At 39.9% G+C, this 8115-nt stretch overlaps 1 long non-coding RNA gene across 1 annotated transcript; it reads left to right on the forward strand.

Annotated features, from left to right (window-relative positions):
• Nucleotides 1-2807: 2807 nt before the first annotated feature.
• LOC138727005 (uncharacterized) lies at nucleotides 2808-6460 on the forward strand. Its single transcript, XR_011338508.1, has 2 exons — nucleotides 2808-4236; nucleotides 6419-6460. It is a non-coding gene; the product is annotated as an uncharacterized lncRNA (long non-coding RNA).
• The last annotated feature ends 1655 nt before the right edge of the window (nucleotides 6461-8115 follow it).

An 8115-nucleotide genomic window follows, 5' to 3' on the forward strand; every position in this document is an offset into this window, starting at 1 on the left:
ACCTGGCTTGGTCAGAGGCTGTAATATTCACTTATATCTGTCTGCTTGGTCTCCTATTATTTTTAATTACCTTCTTCTGGATAAAAACAATTATTCATTCATCATATAGAAAATGGTCACATGGAACTGTATAATGCAGTAGGAAAATGGACCCTCCAGAAACAGTGATGAGTCAATGGCCAAAGATGACACACAGCCAAAACTTCATATGTCGGCACTAGCAAAAGAGCCTTATTGCAACCTGATACAGCATTCACAGTAAATGCAGGCTGTTGTGGTTTCCATCACCACACAGAGGGATTATGCTACTACGACTTCTTTTTAATGTTTTTTGAGGGTTTTCTTTCAAGGTCCTTGCAGAAATACAACCATCCTTCTGCAGCTCCTGTAGGCATTCCAGCTCTGGAGCAGCTTGCCTTTCTCAAATGCTAGATGAAGCCAGACAATTTGTGGGCAGTATTTTGTCTGTGTAAAAGGTTGTCGGATCTCAGTTCTCACTCCCCGAGAGTCCTGCAAGGCTCTTCCCTAGCTGCTGGTGTGTCCATCAGCCTTTGGTCATCACCGATGGGTAAGACTACCGACTGATGGCATTTTGCAGCGTTGATGGGCAGCAGTCTCTTCTGGGGCTAGAGCCGTGAGCTGCAGCCCCACACAGCTCACACGGAGCACAAAGCCAGGACATCCTGTCTCCCACCAGGACTAGGTGCTGGTGGCCCTGCAACAGTGGCTGCTCCTCACCCAAAGTGCCTGCTGGAGCCAACAGCTTCTGCATGTGCCCCTGGGCCACCTCTGTGGGCACGGTACAGGCAGGGCAGCACTTTGGAAGTGAGCTTTTTCTCCGTGCATGAGGTGATCGGGGACTGGTGAGCATTGGGAAGGGCTGGGATAAGGGAATAGTACAGCAGAGATTACTGAAACTGGGGATGCCATAGCCTGTGTGTAGGTAAAGGACTGCAGTGGTGAGAAGATGCTTAGTTCTCCACAGACTTGAGGGAGTGGACAAAATGTATTAGGTTTCTCTGGCTTAGAAGTGAGAAAAAAAACTTCTGAGTGCTAAAAGTTTATGAAGCCCAGAAACAGAGCCCTGGGGGACCTGGTGGCATTTCAGCTGCTGGTCGTTACCAAAGAGTATGTGAGATGCAAGTCTGTCAAAAGCAACACGGATATAATAGGGACCTCCCTTCTGGCAGAGCAGTGGGTCAGGCTGCCTCTTAATTCTCTTCCCCCAGTTGCTTTCTATGCATGCAAGTGCAAGCCAGAAGAAATAGAAATGGTGGAATTTGCATGTATTGCTCTACCCAAAAGCTGGAATCAAAAACACAGAGTAGAAGTTGGATCGCAGCGTTGATGTATGCAGGAAAGAATGAAAGCTGGAGGAAAGAAGTAACCATTTATGACCAAAAAGAATGAAGAGTCAAGAATTACCGGTGGAAAAGAAGATATTTATTATAAGTTAAATAACATCTTCCAGATTTATATCACCTTTACTTTATAGTTGTACACTGGGGAATTGGTTACAATTTTTTTTAGCATTTTTTCAGCCATTTTGGTGTAAGCTTTTTCATTAATGGAAGTGACTGCCTGCATTTCTTTAGCACTTTGTCTGTGCCTTATTTCGTCTTGCCAGAGAAAACTGGCAGATATTAATTCTTGGATTTTTTCTTGTTTATATGATAATCCAGATTCTGGCAATTCAGTACGATAGCCTCCTCTCAGGAAAGATCTGATTGCACTAAAATATACTCTGAAGTGCTAATCTCTTAACCTTCTAGAGTTCATTATTTGGACAGATAAAAATTGAGTTTAAAGTGACCTATAAGGTCTTCCTGCCAAGATATAATCTAGTTAAAATTTTCTTAAATTGAATTATGTGGACTTCATACCATGTATTGATTTAAAAAAATCTTCTTAATGGAGTCATATAATAAGACTCCTGACATAATTTTCTTTGCTCCTTTGATGGGGTTGGTTTTTAATAGGAACTTGAGCATTTTGTTTTGTAAAGCTGTCATCAGCTTGATGGCTTCTCCATCAGATAAAGCTTTGACCTTTGGGCTGCTTCCTCCTTTGAGGAAAATGCGACTGCAAAATTAACTAGTCCCGTGCCACTTATGAGTAAGACTGTCATATTACGTCAATAGGAAGAAGATGAAGGCAACTTTGAATCATCATCCTCAGGATTAGTGCTGTGGCCTTAATTCAAGATGCATCCTTTGTGCTTTTGAAATAAGGATTTTGGTAAGTGTTGCTTTTAAATGTCCTTTTTGCTATGATTAATAATTGCTAATTCACTTCTTTTTCAGACCAGAACAAAACCAAACAAAGAAGAAATTAAGTACATTGAGAAGAAGACACCTTCAGCTATGACATCTTCTGGAAGGTAGGTAAGGAGTCAAGCAAGTAAAAGTCAAGAACTTCTCCATGTTGCTGGATAAGGAGGAGAGTCCCAACTTTATTGCTGCCTCCTCTGGCCCCATCTAGGACTTCTCTCTGCAAAATTATTGTTTTGTGGATTTGGACCTCTACAGCCACAGACTTCTGCAGACCTGTGTGTCCCCGGGTTCTTCAGTGGCTTCTACCAGAACAGCACAAAGTAGTCTGATGTCTTAGCACCAATTAGTTGCCAAAATACATGGCAAAGGAGGAACAAAAGGGAAGTGTAGTCTGGAGATCTCTGCAGGGATAGTGGACCTTAGAGGGGAATTTCAACATGACCAAGAATAATGAGGTTTTGAACTGTGTCTGACCTCTCCAGTGGATTTGCCTCTAAAGATGGTAGTTTCAATAGTAGTATTGGTTTTCTCATCTACAAAAAAACTGCTCATCTGAGTTGATTGAGGAGGAAGGGAATAGGTTTCTCTCTGTAAAAAAATAAAAAATCTATTTGGGTTTTTTTTTTTAATTGTTGAAAATCTCATACAAAGAGCTTTTGTGATAGGCAGATACTAATCACTTAATTGAGACAACAACTTGATGTCAGTAAAAACAAAAATTTAAAACACAATTTGACTTTATTTAAAAGATATTTTGCAGCAAGCCTGAAGCTGACCATATTTGCTTGATTCATTGCAATTACTAGAAATGCTTCATCCATTCGGGCGCCTTCATGATACCCCCCAGGGAATGCTAAGCTTTAATATAAGGTGATTTTATCTTTATCTCTGATTTTTCTCTCACATGGTTTCCTCTTTTCTCTTCTCTTGACGTCTAGGTTTTGTTGCTATAGCATTAATTTTCTCACTTAAAAAGGTAACAGCAAAGCAATGATGTTTCAAATAATTTATCTGAATTCCCAGTGTCCAATTCTTACATAAAACTAAGCTATTTCTTGCTAAAATTACATCGTAGCTTTGCTACTGAACAAGCTTAATCAATCAATAGTTCCAGTTTGATAGAGTAAATAAATAATGTTGTGTTTTTTGATAATCTCTGAGTTTTCCCACCACCTAACGGTAGGCTCATACTGAGGTGGGAGTGTGGAAATGGAGGAACTGACAGGTCCAGACAAATGAACAATTAAGTTGGTGTACTGAGGTCTGCAGTAAGGCAATAGAATAAAGCAGAATACGTGCCTGGACTATCAAAACCTTACATGCTAGTTTAAAGTGTCCCAGGAGAGCTGCTGGACAGATATTGTGTGGAAAACGAACAATACTCTCATTAGAGCAGATTAGATTGCTTATCAGTGTAAAACTTGGAAATATGGGAAAATGAGCCCAGAACTGTTTGAAAATAGGAATATAACTCTGTCTTTCTAAGCCAAAATTGCGTTTCTTTTCAGGAAATATGTATGGAAGCAACCTTGTGTCAAAGATGAAGAGTCCTGACACATTGCAAGGAGCAAAGTATGGGCATTTTCAGCAGGGGGTCCTTTGATCCCAAGTTGCAGCCTGAATGGTGATGCTGGTAAGTCGTACAAGTTGCAGAATTCAAATGTCACCATTACCCAGCCACATCTTCAGTGTTGTGAGTGGCAAAATGTCAATGAGAAGTGGATATACTCATGATATCTCTCACTTCTGTTTTAGGCACAAGCCATACTGTAAAATATTTGCTTCTATTGCTTCTTATTTAAGTGATTTCTGACTTCAGAAAAAGCAAACACACAGAGTCAACATAGTACACCACCCTGCACCTCCAGTTTGGAAAGAAGAGTTGCATCAGCAAGTGCTTGAGCAGATTAAAAAGCATTGCTAAAGAAATAGCCACCAGTGACCACCTGATTTCAATTTTAGGGTAAGCTAACGTGTTTGCTTCAGGATTTTTTCTTCTCTTTAAATGACAATGAACTGCAAACTGAGTGATAGAAAAGAAACTGAATTGTGAGTCATATATAGGGTTATTCACTAAATACTTGTATGCTCTACACTTTTAGTGCAAGAGTCAGAAAACACATCTCTACTGTACTATTTTATTCGATTATCAGAGAAGCAGCAGTTAAAAAAATCATTATCGTTTGTGTCTGAGCTGATTGTGCATGATTTGGAAGTCACTGGAATACAATAAACCCCAGGGTGCCATTTTACTAAGACAGTTTTCAGAAAGGAATCACAGTTTCTGCTGAAAAGCACTGTTGATTTACATGGATTTTCTTGTCACATGTTTTGGCAAAATGTATCAGCTTGTGCTTCTTAGCATCAACAAATAATACTTGACTTGCAAACAAGCTTCTTGGCAAGTACCCAACCATGGGAGGTTTGGAGCCTTGACTGAATAAAAAAGACTTTAATTTCACCAGTTTGTGAACTGATGCTATCTCTGCCATGGTCATCTGTAATCGCTCTCCAGTCCCTGCTTCTCAGGCTCTCAACTCTTAGATATTGAACCTATTCAGCCTGTTGGCTTTTACCAGATTCCAAGCAATGAAAATTAAACATTTATTTTTTCAATTTCTATGTAAATGCCTAAAAGGGTTCTCAAGCTCTCATGTTTGAAATTCATCTTTTCTACCGTGTGATTTCACTATCTTTTCCCTCACTATATAGGTCTTTCAAAATGTTCACCTTTTAAAGGAAAAAAAAAACACAGCAGCTTACTTTATATTTTTCCTGTGCAACCTTCTTGTTCATAATGACCTTAAATATAAGGAACATAAACCCATCTGGAAATAAAATTATGTGCTAGGTTCCCTAAAAAAGTAATTACATTATAATCAAACTGTCACTTTATGAGATAGTGGGAGATGAAATACACCATAAGCTGACAAAAGAAGAGGATAGCTTTCTCATTTAAATATCATCCGCGGTACAAAGCAGTGAAGAAACTCTGAATTACATACAGCAGAAGCAGGAAAGCTCTGGGAGCCAGGGAGGCACTAAGACCAGAGAAACAGGGACTTTCTTCTGGTGGAGTGGGGGAACCTTCAATCGCATGCAGCCCAATGCACGCGCAGCCTCCTGCTGCCAGTAAATTGAGCATTTTGACACAGGGTGGAAATTCACAGTCCTGTGTAGCCACCAAGTAGATGGCAGCATTCAGGTGGGATTGATTTTCTTTAGTTCTTCAGGCTCATGTGAGCTCTCATTGAGTAAAGTCCTTTTCCCCTCCTGATGTAATTCCTTTGAGATCTGAGTCTGTCTCCTGCTTTTCTCTGTCAGCAGTGGTTCCTTTACACAGGCAGTCGCAGCAGTGATCCTTGCTCTGATGCTTGAGAGCAGGGTGGTGGCAAGTGGTGGGCACTAATGCAAGGCATGGGGAGAGGAAGAGGAGCTGGTGATGTGACTTTTGGATGCCAGCCTTGCCTTTCCAGCAGGGACCGAAGGGATGGGGCAGGCAAGTGGCTGCAAATTTGTTCTCATGGATTGTCTGAAGCTGGTGGAAGACTGGCACCCAGCAGAACCCTTTTCCTGCCAGTAATGTATCTAATGAAAGCAAAATTTGTTTTCATGTAGAGCCTTCCTTCTGGTAACTGAAAATCTTCGAAAATATGAATGGGTTGAACTTTGTGGTTTCTATTCTGATTTTGTTTCTATTCTAGAGATAAAAATGGTAACATACTGGGACATATTGTGGAAGTGTCTCAGCTGATACCTTTATTCAGTGTCTTGCTTTTCTCTTTTCCTGCTATGAATACAGTGACAAATTTGCACCACTGTGCTGGCTGTGCATGGTGTTATTCACTATGCACAGTGGATAAGATCCGCTTTGTGTATTCATGCCACATATCTATCTGGCAGGGTACTGTGAGCTTCAGGAAAACAGCAGCTGGGGGAGCCCACTGGAGACTTCCCAATACTACAGCTTGCTTTTTCAAGTTCAAAGCTCTGATTTGCTAAAGGACAATTAATTTTATTTTTCTAAGAAAAGTGGAAAGTTTCAGTTCCAAGAACACAAACATGAAATAAAGCTTTATCAAAAAGAAATACTAATAAAACCTTGTCCAAACGCCGACGTAACTGTGTAGTCTCTGTTTTGACAGAAATACCTTTTGTCAGAAACAGCTTTTGACAGCAGCTCTCTCCTCAAACAGAAGTAACCATTTTAAAGCTATTGTTTTTTCACTTCGGTTACCAAATCTCAGCACAAGCAAGTCCACTCGTAGACTGCCAACAGACTACTGATGAGCTTTTGTATTGAAGGCTTAAATTTAACATAATCTTTATTTCACATTATGCTGCTGTTGTTGGCAATGGACTTGGTTAAAATTACATAGTTTTCTTCTCATTAAATTTATTCTCCAATAGCCACCTTTATCATGCAAGATGTGTAAGGTGTCTTGAACTAGAAAAAAACAAGCCAAACACACAAAAACCCTTCTATTGTCTTGATAGAAGTTGCAAGTAGACTTTTCTTCTCTTTGACTGTGCAGATACTTTCAAGAGGCCACTGTGACCTGCTGGGAAATGACAAGGCTATTTGAAAGTTGCTCTTGTCTCAGTGTCTTGGGTAGTCTCACTTTCCACATTGTTGTTCTGTTGCAAGGATTATGGAAGGGATGCTGGTTTATCCCCATGCTCATCTCTGCACAAACACTGTTCAAAGCCACAAAGTCACAGCAGATCCATGAGTGCTCAGTCATGTCTGGAGTTTGTGCTCCCTGGTGGATTTGAATCCTTAAGAAAGGTGGAGGATTAACATGTATTCACTTGTATTCAGTCCTTTTCGGACCCACTGCCTTTCTGGCCATCCTCAAACCAACATACAGTTGCAATATGTGATGCAAAAAAGGCTTAGAAATAGATCAGATGGTGCTCTCTTTTAAAAAAAAAATGTTTAAACAACTCCGGTTTGAGTTAAGTTGTAAGGTCTGTTTGTGGTGCAGGTAAGCTTCATCATTTCCATGGGGAAAGCTGAACTGAAGAAGCGATATAACAACTTCCTTCTAGAAAACAAACAAAACTCTTGAATCTAGTATTGCTTTACCTCAGCATAGAAGGATGTAAGGCCTTTACTTCTCCTGCTGCTATACAAAGTGCCTACACAGAAGATATTTTTGCAGAAATCTAGCAAGCATCTTTGGAAATGGTGTCAAAGAATTGGCAGTACAGTGTACTCTCTGGCTTTTGAATTAGCTTACACTAATCATCGTTCGACTCCCATAAGCAACTACCTCTTTCTGCTATCGAATCCTCTTTGCCATGTGAAGATCATAGCAGAGCAATAATTTAGCTCAGACAGATGTGACACTGTAAAGCTAAATACTATATTAGATATTAGAATTTTTGTGGTTTTTCTTTGCGGGTGCACAAAGTCTCTGACAGAGCTTGACACTGAGATATAAGGGCTAGATTTGTCCAAAATATACTAACAGAGCAAGATTATTTTCTAGTCTTTGGATGCATTCATTCCATACTTTTATTGGAGGTACCATAGGTTGCTGAACTGTCAACAAAAGTCTATATTTTCCCTAATTATCAGGCCTCCATGCATTAATTTCTTTTTATTTTTTATTTTTTTTCTTCAAAAGCTGAAATTTGCATTCCCTTTTCTGAAATGGTTGAGTATCTCTGTCTGTTTTTTGTATCATGTTGGTCTCCCTTCCTCTCTCCACACCAATGTCAAGATGTATTGTATGGGCAGTGTACCTCTCGAACTGTTTTACTGTCCAGTCTCCTTACAAAAACTCTCATGAAAAGTGGTGAGGCTGATCACTCGCAGAGCTTTTTTTCCTGTTTT

This window comes from Phaenicophaeus curvirostris, chromosome 1 (assembly GCF_032191515.1).
Source record: "Phaenicophaeus curvirostris isolate KB17595 chromosome 1, BPBGC_Pcur_1.0, whole genome shotgun sequence".
In the NCBI taxonomy this organism is placed as follows: domain Eukaryota; kingdom Metazoa; phylum Chordata; class Aves; order Cuculiformes; family Cuculidae; genus Phaenicophaeus; species Phaenicophaeus curvirostris.